This window comes from Myodes glareolus, chromosome 20, assembly GCF_982192425.1.
Source record: "Myodes glareolus chromosome 20, mMyoGla1.1, whole genome shotgun sequence".
NCBI classification, from domain to species: Eukaryota; Metazoa; Chordata; class Mammalia; order Rodentia; family Cricetidae; genus Myodes; species Myodes glareolus.
In genome coordinates, this window is record NC_142045.1 from 6,648,778 (window position 1) to 6,668,869 (window position 20,092).

Consider the following 20,092-nt stretch of genomic DNA (forward strand, 5'->3'; position numbering starts at 1 on the left):
AAAGTGGGAAGGGAGAGGGGTTTTCACTGTGTTTAGTTTTCCTAATTTGATGCCCGATATGGGCCACTCTTACAGGTCCTATTCTCCTAGAAAAGAAATAGCCTAGGGCATCGCAATGCCAAAAGCTTCGACTCTTCCGGTTTAAAGGTGAGGTCACGGGAAGGCTTGGTGGTTTTGACCCAGAAGTCTCCTTTGTAACAAAACAGCAACTGGAAGCTGGCATCTCTCCATGGAGATATGAGTGAAACCTGGAGCCCGTGGGCTGTGAATTCCTTGAATGCTTGGAACACACCCCAGCACATAGTCAGCACCCAATAAATGCTTCTAGAATGAAGGAATGAGAATCGACAAGCCCAGGGCACCAGCCAGGAGCCTTCCACCCAAGATCCTGCTTGTGAACCCCCATTCTTGAGGAAGTGACTCAGAGCTGCTATCTGATGGTGGGTGAGAAAAAATGTGTTTCTATCAGCAGGGCGAACAGCCGGGTGGAACACTCAGCTCAGCACTGGGAAACGGTGAGTGTTTCAGCGAGGACAGAGTTGACTATACAGACACGCCAGTCATCTGCCATCTTGGATACGGGGCTATCTTGGCATCTTGGTGCCAAGGCTTTCCATTTTTTCTTTGGCTTGAATTTTTCTTTCAATGGTGTGGAGACTTAGAGGACATTCCAAACCATGAACTCCATCACTGAACACAGTCAATTTTGAGGTGCCTACTGTGTGCAGTGGGTGCAGCGAAAATGAGGTGCTGGGTGGCAAGGATGGAAGACAGATGTAGAGGGGGAACACTCAGTGGCAACTGAGAACCCTGGTTCTGGGGCAGGCAGTGTGTGCCGGCAGCTACAAGGAACTCAGAGCAGGAGGTCAGAGCGAACTTTCTAGAAGAGGAGATAAGTGAATCGGAAATTAAGGGGTTCAGATTTACTAAGTTTTAAAATTGAACCCTCCCCCCTCCACCCCTTCACATGGCTTCCCAATCTTTGATGGGCGTTGGAGTCACAGGGTGTGGCGGTAAGTTTTATGTGTCACCCTGGCTAAGATGTGGTACACACGGTGCCTGGTTGCTTGGTCAAATGCCAGACTAGCTATTGCCCCGAAGGCAGTCTTTAGATACGATTCACTTTCGTCCTTTCTCTCCGTGCTGGGGACGGAGTCCAGGGCTTCCTGCACACCAAGCATGGGCTCCTCCATCACGGGGCTGCAGTCCCACCCCTAATTAACATTAAACCGGGAGGCTCAGTAGAGAAGATCACTCCACAAGCCTTGGGCCTGATCAGAAGGCTGAACAGACAGAGGTACACCCGTGGCTGGGGGTGGGGATTCCCTCGGGTGACAGTGGGGTGTCTTGTCTGAGTGTCCTGCCATCATGACATTTCAGGCTTGCTAGCCCTACCCTATAGTGTCATGAGCCACCCCATCCCCCACTCACACACACTCCACGCACCCTGTTGGCTATTATTCTGCAGGGTCCTAATACAGGCAGCTTTTTATTTAACCAGTAGGGTTAGTGGGCCTGGGTCCTAGCTGTGTGCCTTCAAAAAGGGACATGCACCAGGGCGTGGTGGCACATGTCTTTAATCCCAGCATTCTGGAGCCAGAGGCCTGGTTTACATAGCAAGTTCCAGGCCAGCCAGAGCTACACAAGGAGACCGCGCCTCCAAATAAAATAAGAATTCTAAAGGATCCAGAACACAGAAATACTGTGGGGGAAATCAACCCTGTCTCTCTTCCTTGTTGCTGTGCTGAGGTAGGACTCGTGTATGCCGGATTAGCACGTTGTTGCTGAGTTCCACACTGTGCTGAGGTAGGAGTTGTGCATGCCGGATTAGCATGCTGTTGCTGAGTTCCACACTGTGCTGAGGTAGGAACTGTGCATGCCGGATTAGCACGCTGTTGCTGAGTTCCTTACTGTGCTGAGGTAGGAGTTGTGCATGCCGGATTAGCATGCTGTTGCTGAGTTTCCACGCTGCCCCGCCAGGTCTCACCCCAAGTTTTCTTCTTCTGTAGCTTTATTCTATTGGTTCATAAACTCTGGGGCATCATCAGGGCCCAGCATGGCCCAGCAGGTTTTGGAATGTTTGCTCCTCAGGTAACCTCCTTATTCCCCAATGCCCAATATCCTCACCCCAACTCCCCTGAACCTCCAATTCAAACTATCCCATGGTAATTCCTGTCAGTTCCACCTCTTGGGTGGCCAGAGTCAGTAGCTCCTGCTTGAACACGCTAGTGTTCCTGCAACGCCCTCGGTGGCTCCATGGTCACTTGCTAGACAGACCCAGAACACATGTTATATTTTTCACAAAATGATTTCTCTTATGTGCACCGGTGTTTGGCTTGCCTGTATGTCCATGTGAGGATGTTGGGTCCCCTGGAACTGGAATTACAGACAGGTGTGAGCTATCGTGTGGGTACTGGGAATTGAACCTGGGTCCCTTGGAAGGGAAGGCAGTACTCTGAATCACTGAGCCATCTCTCTCCAACCCCTACACATACAGTATCTTAGTAGCAAGGACTTGCATTTTGAGTCTCCAAAAACTTGGGACTAAGCGTTAATACACCACTAGTTACTAAGTCTTGCGCTCATCACCAGCATGTTGTCTTCCTCCTCTTCCTCCTCCTCTTCCTCCTCCTCCTCTTCCTCCTCCTCCTCTTCCTCCTCCTGCTCTCTCTCTCCTCCTCCTTGTCCTCCTCGTTTTCTCCTCCTCTTCCCCTTCCTCCTCTGCCTCTTCCCCTTCTTTTTCCTTAACGTGTGTGAGTGTTTTGCCCACATATGTGTCTGGACATCATGTGTATGCCTGAGGAGATCAGAAGATGGCACCAGGTCCCCTGGAGCAGAGCTACAGACGGTTGGGAACCACCATGTGAGTACCAGAAACTGAACCCGGGTCCTCTTCAAGAGCTGCACGCGCTCTGAACGGCTGAGCCCTCTCTCCACCTCCAGCAAACGTCTTGTCTGTAAATGCCTGATATCACAATATGTAATTCCCATTCCTGCTCCTGACTGGAGGTTTCTAATCTTTGTCTCCTTGGTTCCTGGTGTGTAGATCTGAATACCGTAGAGGGTTCTAAGTGTGTGCCAGGGTGCCAGTCGCAGATCAGGGTGAGGGCAATGAGGACGGATACTTGATACATCCTAGGCCTCACTCCAGGCTGTGCGTGCTTTAGATGACTTACACACACACACGCGCACACACACACACGCATGCACGCGCACACACACACACACACACACACACACACACACACACTGTACTCATCACAGTCTTAAGTGGCATGCCCACCAGTGCTCCCACTTTGCAAGGATCAGATTAAAATAAGGGTCATTTTTATAATCATACACAGTGAGAACAAAGCACCTGCATGCTCCTGTGCTCACGAGCCTCACGGAGCTGCCCAACAAACCCATGGAGGGTGAAAGGACCTGGCCGAGGGTGGAGGTCAGGTGGCTTCTGTTTTTTACCCAACCTGGTACGCAGATACAAGTAGCCTTTCCCCAATGCCCTGGCCTCTTAAGGGGAGATTCGCTTCATTCAATACTTTAGGTCTCTTGGGCCAAGAGATACCCACGTAGATAAAACTCCAGGAACTTGAAAGCTCTTAAGGTAATTACATCTAAAAATATCCTCTGGAAAGGCTGCTGAGTTCAGTGTAACACTACAAAAGAAACCCTTAAAACACCCTGCAGCAAAGCTTTGGCAAACAAGGAGATATGGTTATTTGCATCTGGTTCTGGGTCTTTATCATGCACCGTAATGCATCCTTGCAGCTCTCCAAAGCTCCTGTCTTCTGCTTTGGTACATGGGGCCCACTTAGTCCCACCTAAGCTGCCTCTGGGGAACCCAAAGGGCTGCTGTTTGCTGCAGGAAGGAAACACAGAGCTAAGAAACTGTCAGTAGCAGAATCTTCAAGCCCGGTAAGTAAACAAGAGGCCTGAGTGTGCTCCTGTTGGGAAATCTTGCTGTCATTGTATTACTGGATGTTCGCTAGTTCTTAAAAAATGGACCGTGAAAGCTGCCTTGATTAAGTTTAGGTGGGGCTACTCAAGTGGATCGGGTGTGTGTCTTCATTGGTAAACAAGATTAAACTAAACAAGAGGAAGCTGGGCACTGTGCTGGGAGAAGCTGGGATGTTATCTCCGCCAAATAGAATTTGTGTCAAAATTGAATGTCTTTCTATGTGACATTCTAAGAAAAAAACTCCCTCAAATATGAATGCTGGGTCCACAGAAGACATCAGGGCGGAATACACACTAGGCAAAACGGATCTTTAAAACAAACAACCGTATGCTTTTAAGTTTTTATTTTGTTTCACATTTAACTTAGTTGCAAATGGGCATGCGCATGGGCCCACTGGGGGTCGAATGCTCTTTACAATGTTGTGTTTAGCAGGTCTGGATCAAACTAGGACCGAATCACGAAAGTTGGGGAGGCAGCACTGAAAGCTGGGTTTCTTTTGCCGTTTGAGCACCCTGGAGAAAGAGTGACCTCTTGTGGATAATGCACTAATTGCAGACCCAGGAAGTGGTCAGATTTCCTAAAAGACCTTATATTTGAATATTCTCGGTAGAGAACACAAAAGAAAATGTGATGGTCTTTGAATTCAAAGGACATACTTTATTTTAAAAGATAAGGTGAAGGGTAGCTGCAGCCATCCTCCAGATGGGGCGATTGTTCAAGTCAATACCATGAGCCACAATTCCCAAGCCTTCTTGAGCACCATTGCCAGACTTCCCCCAAGCTATGAGATAATCCAAGAGCAGGATGGGGTGACTGAGCTGGGGGAACCCCACAACTCAGCTGTGGTGAGAACCACCGTGATCAACATGCCCAGAGAGGTCTCTGTGCCTGACCATGTGGCCTGGTCCCTGTTCAAGGCTCTCTTCTTAAACGTCTGTTGCCTGGGTTTCAGGGTTTCATTGCCTATGCCTACTCTGTGAGGTCTGGGGACAGGAAGATGGGGAGGGGGATGCGAGTGGAGCTTAGGCCTGCACCTCCACTGCCAAATGCCTGAGTCTCAGCTCCCTGATCTTCAGCATCCTAACGGTCATTGTCTGCATCATTACTGTCTCCACCACCTCTGTGGCAGCCTTTCAAGCCTTTTCACAAAGAGTCCCACAGTCTGGATTCCAGTCCTGCCCTGGACTCCACAGTCCACAGCTGCCCACGCTGTGACCCTTTCTTTATCCTGCACATATGCGTCTGTCCACAGTGGATTCAATAGCGTGCACATTGTGGATAAATAGAAAGATAAAGTGGCTTGCTTTAGATTTTCACAGTGATTCTATGCGGCCAGGGAGCTTGTTACTTAATAGTGTTTCCTAAGAAGTTATGGCTCTTCTTTATAACCCAAATTTTATTTTGAATAGCTAATGATTGATGGGGGGGGGGGTGGCTTTGTAGCAGAACTCTTTGCTGACATGCAAGATGCCCTGGGATTGATTGCCAGCACCAAGACCCCCGCCATACACACACCACACACACGTACAACATTTAATGCCTTTCCTTCTGGTCTACAGAGAGTTCCAGGACAGCCAGGGCTACACAGAGAAACCCTGTCTCAGAAAAGCTACAGAAGGAGGAGGATGAGGAGGAGGAGGAGAAAGAGAAGGAGGAGGAGGAGCAGGAGGAAGAAGAGGAGGAAGAGAAGGAGGAGGAAGAGGAGCAGGAGGAGGAAGAGGAGGAAGAGAAGGAGGAGGAAGAGGAGGAAGAGGAGCAGGAGGAGGAGGAGGAAGAGGAGCAGGAGGAAGAGGAGCAGGAGAAGGAGGAGGAAGAGGAGGAGGAGGAAGAGAAGCAGGAAGAGGAGGAGGAAAAGGAGGAGGAGGAAGAGGAGGAAGAGGAGGAGGAGGAGGAGGAAGAGGAGCAGGAGGAAGAGGAGCAGGAGAAGGAGGAGGAAGAGGAGGAGGAGGAAGAGGAGGAAGAGGAGGAAGAGGAGGAAGAGGAGCAGGAGGAAGAGGAGCAGGAGAAGGAGGAGGAAGAGGAGGAGGAGGAAGAGGAGCAGGAGGAGGAAGAGGAGGAAGAGAAGGAGGAGGAAGAGGAGGAAGAGGAGCAGGAGGAGGAGGAGCAGGAGGAAGAGGAGCAGGAGAAGGAGGAGGAAGAGGAGGAGGAGGAAGAGAAGCAGGAAGAGGAGGAGGAAGAGGAGGAGGAGGAAGAGGAGGAAGAGGAGGAGGAGGAGGAAGAGGAGCAGGAGGAAGAGGAGCAGGAGAAGGAGGAGGAAGAGGAGGAGGAGGAAGAGGAGGAAGAGGAGGAAGAGGAGGAAGAGGAGCAGGAGGAGGAGGAGCAGGAGGAGGAGGAGGACGAGGAGGAAGAGGAGCAGGAGGAGGAGGAGCAGGAGGAGGAGGAGGACGAGGAGGAAGAGGAGGATAGTGACAGACCTGTGGGTCATTTACATCCATAAGGATAGCTGGGTCTTTCAAACCCCTATAGGCTAAGTTAATGCTTACAAGTGCCAACTCATATTACTGTTCGCTGCATCTGTCATGTGTTGCAAAGTCCTGGCAGCAAAGTCCTTTACAGGCCTAGCGGGCTGCTGATCAAGGGTGAGGTATCCCTCACAATCTCTCCAGAGTGAATGCTGCAGGGCTGGTGCTGAGCGTTAACTGTTTGACACTCGGGGAGCCAGCAGGAGGCTCACGCTTTCCTCAGGCTTTTTGGTGAGCTGTCTCGGCTTGTGGGCCGTCAGCAAATATCAGCCCCCCCACCCCACTCACCAACCTAAGCCCTTTGTCAAATCCTAGAAGGGGGTAAAAGTGGTGGGAAACAAGCAAGACCACCCAAGCCCGGTGTTGGGTCCTGCATCTTATGTTAAGTGTTCAGTATCGCGCACCACCAACCCATTCAATTCACTTCACTTTGTGTGCCTTGTCTTTTTTCATTTTCTCTGTAAGAGGCATCCTCGAAATCCCCCAGTGTAGAGTGTGGTGAGGAATACAGTGAACACTGGTGTCACAGAAGGAGTGACCATTGTTAGTAAAGTTTTAATGGCAGGCTGTGTTTCGTGGTTACAAAGAAAGGAGCGATCACTTTACTACTTGTCTTGAAAGGTAATCTTATAAGGAGTCTTAAAGAATTCACAAACCTAAAGTTATACATGAAAAACAACCAGTCAGCTCTACTTTGAATCTTCAAGGTGTGTACCCTCTCATCAACAGATTTTTCTATCAGGAGACTGAGGACATGAGTGAGCACAAGGAATTAATCATCACCTTTGGCCATCGATCCATCCTAGAAAGAAAGACATGCCAGCTAATAATAATTGGGCTGCTTTGTTCTTGTTTCCTCACCTTAATGAGTTCTTCATTCAATTCTGTGTCTTTCTAAAACTTTAGGTTGTCTTCTTGGATATTTTACCTGAAAGTTAGCAGACAAAACATTTTACTCTAATCTTAAATCATTTCTAAGGCTTTGTTTCAGCTATAAAACCTGTGAAAGCATTTCCCGACATTAAGATTAGAAGAATAAGCTAGTTGGGCTACTGGGACTCAACTGTTTTCCTTAATCATTAACCAAAACCCAGTCTATAGTGTTCTCCCTGTGTGACACTTTCCTGTTTATATTTTTTATCAAAACTCTATTTATTTCAACCTTCCCAAGTGCTAAGATCACAGGGATGTGTCGCTATTTATCTCTGACAAGCTTAAAGAACATCTCAGTGTCTGTGGGTCACTGACCAGTTTCTTAGTACTTAGTAACTGTTTGATCCTATGCCAGACACTAGATGGCGCCATGTTCCTTCACTTCCAGCATATCACACAGGTTTTCTCTGAGGTCATCAGCTGTTGTTACTAAAGGGCTAGATTAATTCATCCCTGAGATCTTCAAAACAGTGATATCTGAATTTCACCTTTTGGAGACTGGGGATATAGCTTGGTGGTAGATCACTAATCCCCAGCATTACAAAAATAATGACAAAAATACTGACCTTACCATTTTAACAAATTCATTAGGTTAAGGTTTTCAGGGATATGTAAAAACATAAAAATTACACATATTTCCAGGCTTCTGTGAACTTTCTCCATCTATTTTCTCATTATCAATAAAGTAACTTTATGACGTGTGGCCCCTCATGTAGGATCTTACCTCACAGTAGAAAAAGCCTGGTTTTCTTGCTAACACTACATAGTTTTCAAGAAAATGGATACATTCCTCATTGTGGAATATTATTTTAACCGTGTTAGGGTGTGTAACATTTGTGTTAAGATGTGTAACATTTGTGTAAAGGTGGGTAACATTTGTTTCTGCTGCGTTTCTTAACGATGCAAAGATGTGTTACATTTGCTTGGTTAAATAAAATTAACCTGGGGCCAGGAGGCTGAATCAGGAACTAGCTGCCAGGAAGGAGGAGGGAGGAACTGAGTGTAGCTAGGGTTCCTAAGTGGGGGCTGAGCAGAAGGATGCTCTCCTTATTTTACAGGAGAGGTGAGCAAGGAGAGACGGCTAGCTATTTGCTATTCAGCCTCTCGGAGCTAGGAGAATTTCACCTCAACCTTTGAATCCTGAGTTCTATAGAAGAATAGAAATCTAGATAAAGTTTCCTTCAGCAGTCCTGATAGCACTGGTACCCGAAGGAACAAAATTCCCGCCTGGTTGTGACCTGTGCTGCTGAGCCGCTGCTGGTAGCTGTAGGGTTACTGTTGCCAGTAGGGACAGCGGTTGCTGAAGGTGCAGACGCTGTATTGGAAGGGAAATAATTCCTGCGGTTGTTGGGAAGCACAGAAATTCCCTGTCACGTCGGCCTGCCCGGAGAGTTGTGACACTCACCGATTCTGCCCGCACGTGGCTGCCCCAAACAGAATAGCACATAAAGATGACTGTAGAAAGGAGTTGCGAGCAGGCCTGCTTTTCATCCTGCCCGGCTCCTGCACAGCTAACTTAGCCCCAGAAATAATAACACATAAGTTGTATTCATTTAAATACTGCCTGGCCCATTATCTCTAGAGAATTAGTTACTGGCTAACTCTCACATCTTGATTAACCCATTTCTAATAATATGTATCACACCACGAGGTGTGGCTTACCGGGAAAGATTCAGCATGTCTGACCTGGTGGCTGGCTCCATGGCATCTGCCTCATAGCCCTCTTCCCAGCATTTTGTTCTGTTTACTCCGCCTACCTAATTTTCTGTCCTATCAAGGGGCCAAGGCAGTCTCTTTATTGACCAATGAAAATAACACAATAGACAGATAACCCTCCTCCATCAGATGACGGCAGGTAAAGCTCGCGCCTGTGACCTGAGACGACAGGCTCGCCTCGTGTCCCTAGAAGTGAGCCTCTGTGAGAATCCTGCAGCCTGGACGATGCCACTCTAGAAAGCCCACACACAGCAAGATGGCCACCAGTCCCAGGGTGTCTGGGCTTGAGTCCGTCCCCCATTTGGTCTTCCTAGGTCACAGGTACTGTGGCCATTCCCAGCAGGCCCGGCGTGAAGTCCTGACGTATGTATGGAATTCACAAACATTTTCACTGGACACAAAGTCTTGGTGACAGTCAGACACCTCCATGTCGCTCTCAGAAGATGACCCATGAGACTCTGGTACTCTGTGGAAGTCATGCCTTTCTGAATATCCTGTGGTTGCTGTGACTGGCCATCACTCTGCATTTTGATGCTCTGATGGTTTCTTATTTGGTTAACAGAGCCTGAGATCGGGCTCTGGGTCCTTCTGATGCAATGTTGGTAGTCTTTCATAGCACACACACATTTGGCGTGACAGGATAGTGCAGGCTCATCATACGCTGGTATTTAGCCATAGTTCCAAGGATCCCTGGTATCTGTTGCGGGAAATGTTGGCTGCCACTGCCTCAGAGACTGCTTCTAGCCACCTCAGTGGACAGACCAGGCACGCGAACACCTTGTAGATTCACACTGAGAATTCCAGTTGAACTCAGAACCCAGGTTTGACTCAACCCCCTTGTCTATCTGTCTGCAGCCCCATCAACAGTGAACTGAACATGTCTCTGGGGCACTTTACAGTCTACCGTATTGCTTGTTCTTCTGTATGCATTCTCTCTTTTCCCTTAAGAACTTTTCATGGACTTTGACCTCATTACCCAATGATTCTTTGTCGAGCAAAATTAGTTTCTTGCATCTTTTAGTAGAAGGAGTCACGTTCTGTCTTCACATGCTCTCTGGATCTCTCTCATCCCCCATCTCCTGGTGCTTTGCTTGGCGCCGACCATGTCCCCCATTGTGAGCTGTGGCTGTTACTGGTCTGTCTTGTGGCAGCTGGTCCTGTAACTGGATCGCTCCGGCTCCTTCTTATGGTTCTCTGAGTGAAGTGCTCTGGTTGTTTCTGAGTGCAGGTGAACCTCTAGCCTGCACCCATCCCTGGACAGTTCAGCCCCTCTAGACTGCGCTCTCAGCTCATCAGGGAGTCGCTGATGGTCGCTTTGAGATCTGTTCACACAGTGCCGAGGGAGTTGCTCTCGCTTGCTTTTTTGTGGAAATGGCTTAACTCCCAGGCGTATTGTAGAAGTACTCATAGGTGTTGGGGTCTGCTTAGTTTTACTTATTTGTCTATTTATTATTTTTAATGCTGGGGATGGAATCAAGGCCTCACACAAAACACATAGACGCTCTACCACAGGGTTTCATCTCAGCCCCATTTCTTTTGTTTTCATGAGGAAACCGAATGATTAAAGACTAAGCTGCCAGCAAGGCCATCTACACAGGCTCCTCAGACCACTGACGGTGAACTCCGTTGGCTTCGTTTGCTCTTTGTCTTGACCGTTAGTTGAGCGGTGCAGACTCGGCTTCCGCTGCTTCACCGGTCGCGCTCTCTCTCTGCCAACTCGATCTGACCGCCAAGGAGCCCTGGGTTTGCTCCTTCACACTAGGCGTCAGCGGTCCTGGAGACTGATGACTCCGCAGGTCCACTCAAGGCTCTGACCACAAGCGGAGCCACGTCATGTCACTCACGGCGCCTTTTTCCCAGAGCCTTTACCCATCCAGACGCATGCGTTCGGGATACGTGATCTGAGAATTTACTTCAGGCGCGCTTTTCACAGATTCCGAGTGTAAGGATGAAAAAGGAAAGGCAAGAGGATTATCCAGGAATATAGAAAGCATAGTGAGACCCTGTCTCTTAATAACAGTATAAATAAGTAAACAGATAAGTAAGTAAATAAAGGAAAGACTGGACACGGTTGAAGTTCTTCTCCTGGTTCCTGGCTCCTGCCCCTTCTCTGAATCCCAAATGCTGAGAAATTACAGTTGACTGAAAATTTAGAGAAGATGGCTAGACAAAGTGTTGTCTTAACTAGTCCTAGCTGCCAAATTACAGATTAAAACAAACAAAACTGAGGAGGGCCTGGTAACTGGAGTCCTTCTAAATTGAATTCTACTCAGTACACCCTAGAGGAGCTGTACAGCACTATAAACAACTTCAATGGAGGAATGAGAAGGAGAAATCTCCAAGGATGCTTTCCTCCTTGGTGTTACTGAGTTTTGAAAGGAGACTTCTTTTCTCCAGGATGGATTCAACAGTATGGGAGAGATTAATGTCAAAAATTTCTAGTCCAAGCCAAATGTGGCACCAGAAATAGGGAAGATGGGCAGGGAAAATTGTGAGCTCCAGGATAGCCCAGGATACAGAGTAAGTCTGAGGTCAGTCTGAGGTACATGGTGAGAACCTGTCTCAAGAACAGTCATAGCAGTACCCAAAATTCAGAGAGGCAGGGAGTGAGAGAGTAAGGACAGGGGCAGGGGCGGGGAAGAGACATTCTTTAGTCTGAACCACTGGGAGGAGATGGACAGATGATGGCTGGGAGGTGAAAATGACAAGAAGACCTCAAATTAGCATTTCTACCGGGCTGTTCCTGAGGGAAGGCTGGAAGGTTCCTGAGGGAAGAGGCTGCTCGAATTAGCTGGACCAGGCACTGGATCACTGTGTTGGGGGAAGGACCACTTGTTGGTTCCCAGCTTGATGGAGGAGGGTTATCTGTCTATTGTGTTATTTTCATTGGTCAATAAAGAGACTGCCTTGGTTCCTTGATAGGACAGAAAATTAGGTAGGCGGAGTAAACAGAACAAAATGCTGGGAAGAGGGCTATGAGCCAGACGCCATGGAGCCAGCCACCAGGTCAGACATGCTGAATCTCTCCCGGTAAGCCACGACCTCGTGATGCTACACAGATGATTAGAAATGGGTTAATCAAGATGTGAGAGTTAGCCAGTAACTAACTCTCTAGAGATAATGGGCTAGGCAGTGCTTAAATGAATACAATTTGTGTGTTGTTATTTCTGGGACTAAGCTAGCCGTGCGGGAGCCGGGTGAGGCGAAAAGCAGGCCTGCCCGCAGCCCCTCACTACACCAGCTGCCCAGCTAGCTTAGACCCGAAATAATCACACAGAAACTGTATTAGTTAAATCACTGCTTGACCTACTAGCTCTAGTTTCTTATTGGCTAACTCTTATATTAATTTAACCCATTTCTATTAATCTGTATAGGGCTCATGGCTGTGGCTTACTGGGTAAAATCCCCAGCGTGGCTTCTCTCTGACTCCACCTTCCTCGTTCCATGCTATAGGCCAAGCCAGTTTCTTTATTCATTAGCCAATAAAAGCACCACATAGACAGAAGGACCTCCCATAGCGTCACTGCACTATGGGACGGGTCGCCATCGATTCTACCCATAAGCCTCTGCAGATCCAGGGGACTGAAAGGGAGAAGAGCCCTCAGGCTGGCAGGTCTGTGCCCAAGCACAGCTCTGGCTTCACTGTCCGCACACAGGCAGTCTTCACCTGCGCAGATGCCCCTGGTCCTGCTTGGTGGCGGAACTTATCTAAAACAGCAGCTGCTTGATGCCTCAAGGACAATAAAGAAAAACCTCTGGTATGGAAGCTCCCCCTTCCCTCTTATTTTCCTCAGGGTAAGTTAAATCCCTATCTCTTCCACACATATGTGCCATCCTGACACGTAGTTTGAGCAATGAAGCGTGAAATTTGCCACGGAGGGTCTTTGGCGAACTCTAAAAAGGTCTCTTCCACTCTAAATCTGAAAGTACAAACCAACCTTCAGCAGGGAAGAGTGGGCAGGTGAAAGCACTTTGGAGGGAACACGTGGGTTTTAACCAAGGGGAGAAGGCCGTGAATGTGCAAAGCAACTTTTCCATCTCTGCGTTTTCCAGTTCCCTCCTCTGCCAGCTCTGGAGATGTGGAGTGGGCTCTCAGGGCAGCAGTTCAGTTACCAAGGGAGCTTTTCGTGACCTCTGGTTGGATGGGGAAACAGATTCCCAGGTGATTTCAACAGAAGCGTAAGGAGAACATGGAAAGCTCATTCAGATCATCAGATCCAGGACCTTAAGGCAGGGCTAAGGGGTTAAGCCCTGGTCAGCATTTCCCCTCCATATTCTGCCTTATATGAAATTGGCTTTATCCTTGGGTTACACCAAGCAGCCCTGATTCTTGCTTACAGCCCAGGAGTGAGGATCTCCATGCATGACAAATGGCTGTGTAAATCTAGAATTTTTCTAGGGAAAAGCTTTGGTCTCTGCTAACACTGACTGCTGAGAGATAAATAGCCTTATTTTCCCCAAAGTCCCAGAATACATCTCCTGGCTGCTGTCTCTAATTCGATTAGTGCCAGTGTTTAAAGGACACAGAGGGAGTGACAGTTGGTTTAAAACCGTTAAGTCCTCCTCTTGGGACTTGGGATAAATTCAATCCTACCCAAGTCAAATTGCCTCTGGAAACTTCAGGTCTCATTGCTAGGAGGGGTATAGATATAGGGCTTACACATAGCCGTGGACAGTATGTCACATGTTAAAGCGGTCACCAGATGGGCTGGGAGTACATCTCAGAGGCTGAGCCTTGGAATTAAGCCTCAGTCTTGCAAGCATAATTTTTTTTCTTAAAGGAGCAACTATGTGGTTTGTAGCTACAGATTGGTGTGCTAGATACGATGGACAGAGAAATAAATGTCTGCCTCTCCTGTGATTTCTTTTTCTTTTTTCCTGCTAAGAGGTCATGATAAGTAGGAAGGAAGGATCTGGGCACCTGTTCTTGACCTGGAAAGGAAGTGGGTGTGGTGTTCGTAGATAGAAGACTGAAGACCACATCCAAATAAATGGTGAGTCTAATTAGTTCCTTGGGAGAGAACTACCCACCACCTTTGCCCTCTTGCCCCTCTGAGTCCACAGCCTTCCCCTCTAAATTCTTCAGCTTCTGTTAGCATCCAGCGTGGTCCTGAAAGGCTTTGCCCCGATACACTATTTTATTTGTTTGTTTGGTTGGTTGGTTGGTTGGTTTGATTTTTTTCCAAACAAGTTTCTCTGAAGCTTTGGAGCCTGTCCAGGAACTCACTCTGTAGAACAGACAGATCTTGAACTCACAGAGGTTCACCTGCCTCTGCCTCCCAAATGCTGGGATTAAAGTCATTAGCCATCACTGCCCAGCCATTCACACTCTTAAAATGGTTAATCGAATTAATGTATGCTTTAAAAGGAATACCTGGGATTTCAAGGATTCAAGGATTCCCTGGAATGGAGAAGACTGGAAACAGAAGGAAATGGGCCAGGCTGTCAGCAGCCTGCAGACACAGCTCCCAATTTTTCTGTCTCCTCTCACTTGGAGGCCCCCTGAGTCTTCCCTGGGCATCCAGTCAGACAACAGCAGTTAGAATAAGCAGTTCCTGTATTGTAGTGGAGCAAAACATAGTTCCTAATGGTCCAACTTTCAATTCTATGCAACAACCATCTAAATTATTCTATTATTAATAAAAGTGTGGGAGTCAGATATGGGGTTAAAACCTGGTTGATGAGAGAGGCCGCAGAGAAATGACCAGTGGTCACCTCTTTCCCCTTTCCACGATCCAAATGCCTGCCAATATTTCTAACCCCTCCCTACTACTTCTTGTGTCTCTCTATATGTCCTGGATCCTTGAAAACCTCCTTGGGTGATTCTGGTCACCGGTAGCTAGTTCCGCCCTATGATTCAAGGAAAACTTTATTGGCAGTCTCGGAAGTATCAGAGCATGATCAAAATATCCCACAACATTTCCCCCATTTTGCCTAAATAAAAAAGGGAGGTTTTAACTCTAACACAGTAAAACTATATCCAGTAAGAACAATTATCTGGTAAAAATTACATTCACGATGTCCATTTGCATTTGGCAAATTCAGAGAAAATATGCCATTATTTACCCTACCTTAATGAGTCAAAAGTTTTGTACCTAATTCACTTTCTATCCTAACTTGTATAACCCAACCCAAAACTATCCTTTTAGACCTCAAAACATTTTCTTAGATAAACACCTTTAGTTTTTATATCTTTCAGTCTTATACACTTTACACCTCTTTTGTGAATTTCTTTTTTTTTTAAATTTAGTAACAAAGAAAACTGTAACTATCTAGTCTTCATCCCCATCAGAAACCTAGAAGGATATAATTTTACCTGAGTAACAGGAAGTGCAGTGCAAATAACCATACTGTAGAAACTATAGAAATGACAGAGGTATCTGGCTGCCTGGGCTGTCACCAAAGCTTCCTCAGCAACATTGGGGCATCCATCTTCAGCCTACAGGTTTAGAATATCTAATAGACTATTTTGTAAACCCAGAATTTTAAAGGACTGTCCTACCTTGTCTTGGCAAAGTTGTTAATCACCTTATTTTGAGTTCTGCTCGTCCAATTTGGATAGCATGCTATCATCAGTCAAGGCAAGGACAGTTCCTTGCCCAGTGGCTAACTTTGCCCATTATCTTTTTTGAGTAAATTGGTACTGCCATGAGCAGATGTATCTCACTGTCATGAAAAGTCTTAGGTTATTAAAACATTTTAAATGCCGTATTTTGTAGGTCTCTGAAGTGGTTGAAAACCATCTACTTATTTAAAATATATCTATGTTCGACCTTGAAAACATGCCTAATATGACTGTAAGTTTGATTGTTATAGATTACTATTATCTTGCCTTTCTTTACTACCCTTAATAGTTTTCAAGGACTAGAATTTTATACTATTTTTAAGTTGAGCTGCATAGATACAATACCTCAAACAAGGAATGGAAGCATATACTACAGTATATCAAAAATAATGTTAAATTTTTATTAATATACAAAAATACCTTAAACAAGAGTAGAAACATATATACAGTATAACAAACCTTAAATTTGTATCAAATATGCAAAAATCCATACTAATGTAAAATATTTGAGGTTAGCAGTTCCTTTCTTAGTTTGAAAGTTGACTCAACAATCTATATTTCTATATCCTCCCTTTTTCTTTTCAGAACAAGATCCCTAAATCTAATTTTCTTTGCTTAATTTCTTCCCTGACCATGACCAATAGCAACTTATATCCAACCCCCCTAAACAATTACAAATATCCACAGAATGACCCAAAACCATTCACCCCACCTCTTGAAAATGTGGGCATCCTGTTCTTAAAGTTACTTTCTGCTGTCTGGGGGTAATGGCACCTTTAAGTGACCCTGAAAAAAATGAGATAAAGTCCCGAGAGAGCTAGCTGCTGCCCAGTCTTAGTAGGATGGGAAAGTGCAAGGCTTACTTGAAGTTCTGGCTGCAGTAGTCTATGATGCTGAACCATCTGAGTTAACCATCTGGAAATTGTTCTGACCAGCTTGTAGTCCAAAGCATCTTTCGGAGGTATTTGTCAGCTTAGTGGCATTACCACAATCCAGGTGATTTCATCATTGTGGGATTCCATCATCCTTTTGGAGATTTCACAGGTCACTGTTAGAAATAGTCACAGTTCACTGAAGAAAACTTAAACATTTTCAATATCATATGCAGCAGATCTCAAGGAGGTTACAGAACTACAATCTGTTAAAGACACCCGAGGTATATAGCTTAATTCCTAGTTATCTGCTCACACTCAAGCCTGAAATCATATACAGGAAGCTAGATAAATCCTATTTCTAGAGTTAGTTAGTACTCTATATGACCATTAATATCATGACAAAAAGTTTAAATATATATGGTAATCTTATAAATTTTGAGATAATATTTATACCTTAAGAAAACCTTTAAAGAGCCACAAATAAAACCAAAGGATTACGGCATTAGTGGCAATAGAATAGTCCCCAAATCTTGTTTTGTCTTCTGTCCCATATCAGGTGACTCTTCTGACATGAGACAGAGATTTTGGGTTTTCTTTATTCAAGCATGCATGGGATTAGAGAAGGAGAGAGCTTTGCTTCAACTCCAAAGCTTAATTGTAGGCATAGCTTTTCTTCTCCCATGGAAACAAAATTAGAACCTCTTCCCCAATGTAGCAGCTATCCTGGTTTCCATTCTGAGATCAACACATCTTTTAAGTATACAGGCTTATTTAATTCAGCAAGTTTTTTCTACTCTATAACATTTCTCTGCAGCTATTGTTCTGTTTTCATTAGCATTTTAAACATTTAAAGTAAGTAAGGCATTATGCAGTCTAGCTTCAAGGGTCCTTATTACCCTTTCTGCTTATTAAATATATATTTTGAAGTGCAATTATATCTTTTTATAATTACTCATTTGATAGGATTGTATAGTATATCTATAATATGCTTTATATTGTAATGTGCAAAAAAATGATTTAATTTTACCAGAGACACATGCTGGAACATTGTCAATCTTAACATTTACAGGTATCTCCATGATGGTCATAGTTTCTGGCAAATGTGTGATTACAGAATCAGCTTTTTCAGAACTGAGAACAGTTGCCAGCTGAAATCCCAAGTAAGCCAGGCAGTAGTGACACATGCTTTTAATCCCAGCACTTGGGAGGCAGAGGCAGGCAGATCTCTGTGAGTTTGAGGTCAGCCTGGTCTACAGAGCTAGTTTCTGAATAGCTAGAACTGTTACACAGACAAACCCTGTCTCAAACCCCACTCCCCAAAAGAAAGAAATCCTAAATACGTATCTATGGTACGGTGTCTTGACTCACAAACAGGCGACTGAGAGAGCTAACCGGAAATGGCATGGGTATTTAGAACCTCAAAGCCCACCCTCAGTTGGACATGCCTCTTCCAACAAGGCCACACCCCCAATCCTTCCCAAATAGTTCCACTAACTGGGGACCAAGTATTCAGTGACCATTATCATTCAAACCAGCACATTCACCAAAACAGTTGTGAAATTCAGGAGATGGCAAGAGACAGGACCTTTAAGGGGTGATGACATTATGCCGGCAGACCCTTAATTCATGGGTTACTTGGCTAGTAGGGAAATGATTATCTCAACAGTGGGCTGGTTACAAAGCCAACTGGTTGTGTCTCTCAACGTGTCCCTCTCACAGTAGACAACCCTCTGTCACCCTCCACGTCACCAAGCAACACCTCATCAGATGCATCCCTTCAACTTTGCTCTTCTCAGCCTTTGGAACCATAAACCACATAAACCTGAACTTCTCTTTTATAGACCACCTTCTCTTTGGTATTTGTTCATAGCAACAGAAAATGGTCCAAGACTAGTATGCTATATACAACGAAACTGATTGAGTTTTGACTGTACAATTCAGTGAGCATCTGCAATGTCCAGAATCATGTAACTGACACCACAATCAGTACATACGGCAACCTTCCCTCACTGCACAGAGATCTCGCTCCACCTCCTCCAGCCTCCCCCTCCCCCCACGAAACCTCTGTTCTGATGCCAGGATGTGTCCTGTTGATTCATCACTGATGGGCATTTGAGCTCCTACTGGCTTTCAGTTGGCGAAAGTAACCGCCTACAAATCTTTGAGTTGACATGTGTATCGTTGTATTTACTCAGGATAATATCCAGAAGCAAAATGGCTGGGTCATGTGGTATGATACACAGAATTCTGATAATGACTCTTAAAACCCCATCTTTTGACTTAATGCCTTCCCTTCATGGTGAGAGCAAGCAGGCTGAGACACCCTCACAGTCGTAATATCTCACAAGGCAAACGGAAAATGGTCGGAGGGGCCTAAGCTTGTGCTGCCTTAAACACAAAAGGCAGCCATGTACATATGAAGCATGGGTGGACTGACATGTCTTCTGTGGCTGTATCAATCTATTTGAGGCTGAGAGCCTTATAGAGCAGGGAAGTGCACTTGGCTCCATCCATGTGGAATGAAGCTCTAGCCTCCCCGGTGTATAGACAGCCATTGTTGAACTGCCTAACCCATGTTACATGAGAAAATTCAAAAAAAAGAAAAAAAACCCTTTGTAATATAAACGTGCATTCTCTCGGTTCTGTTCTTTAGAGAACCCTGACTAATATTATGGCTATTTTCTGTCATTACTTTGAAAATATTCTCTTGGCTTCTGCTTCACTATGGTATGGATTAGACACCAAAAGAAGAAAAAAGCCAGCTGTCATCCAGTTTTTTCCTTTCTCTAGATGTCCAATCTGTGACTTTGAATGTTTTATTCCACATTATCCTTAATTGTATGGTCTCACTTTAAACGGAACAGTGCAAACACTCCCTTGCTCTTCCGTAGGGCTCACTCCAGCCTCCGAAGTCTGTAGCCTCAGCCCCGGAAGTTGCCTTCCGGTTGACCCTTCCTGGTGCTGTCTTACTTCCTTAACAGAAGAGCCCACGTGACACTGGATGGGTGTAAGCTTCTTAGCCATGTGCGCAACAGAGCCAGAGGTCTTGAATGTCTACACCAAGCCATCATCCACGGTCAACTATTACCCCAGGAGGGATTCCTTCTATTTCCAACATTCCTACCAAGGGCCAGGTTGTGCTGGGAAACCCTTTTAAGCATCTGAAACGGAATAAAAGAAATACACTCAAAGAAATATGGAATGTGTTTTTCAGTCAAGTGTAAACTTGCTTGGTAAAAAGGGGTGAAGAGACAGTGTCGCTAATCAGTGGTACCCACCGACTCCACCCAGGCTCCTGAGGTTCAGTCTGCATCCCCTAATATCGCTGTTTTCTTATCCCTGCTCTACCAACCAGTCCCTAGCACAGCCCTGAATCTGTATTTAAAAAGCAGCACCCCTGACATTATTCCTGGCACAGCCAGAGCTGGGTCACTGTTGTCAGGGCAACAGAGTGTCTGCAGGGAGCACCAGCTCTCCAGGGTTTCCAAGGCAACCACTCCGCAGAGTGGAAGCAGGTGCAGCGCCCTGAGTAGAGCCCTGGGGCGGAGCCAGCTGGGGTGAGGACCCTTGGGGGATCAAGAGG

The 20,092-nt window shown here is 46.0% G+C and overlaps 1 long non-coding RNA gene and 1 pseudogene across 1 annotated transcript; both read left to right on the plus strand.

Annotated features, from left to right (window-relative positions):
- The first annotated feature begins 4,686 nt into the window (after positions 1-4,686).
- On the plus strand, positions 4,687-5,334 carry LOC146890111 (interferon-induced transmembrane protein 2 pseudogene; annotated as a pseudogene).
- A 5,223-nt stretch (positions 5,335-10,557) lies between these two features.
- Positions 10,558-19,698, plus strand: LOC146890110 (uncharacterized). Its single transcript, XR_015735747.1, has 3 exons — positions 10,558-12,827; positions 13,123-14,063; positions 19,401-19,698. It is a non-coding gene; the product is annotated as an uncharacterized LOC146890110 (long non-coding RNA).
- Positions 19,699-20,092: the final 394 nt, after the last annotated feature.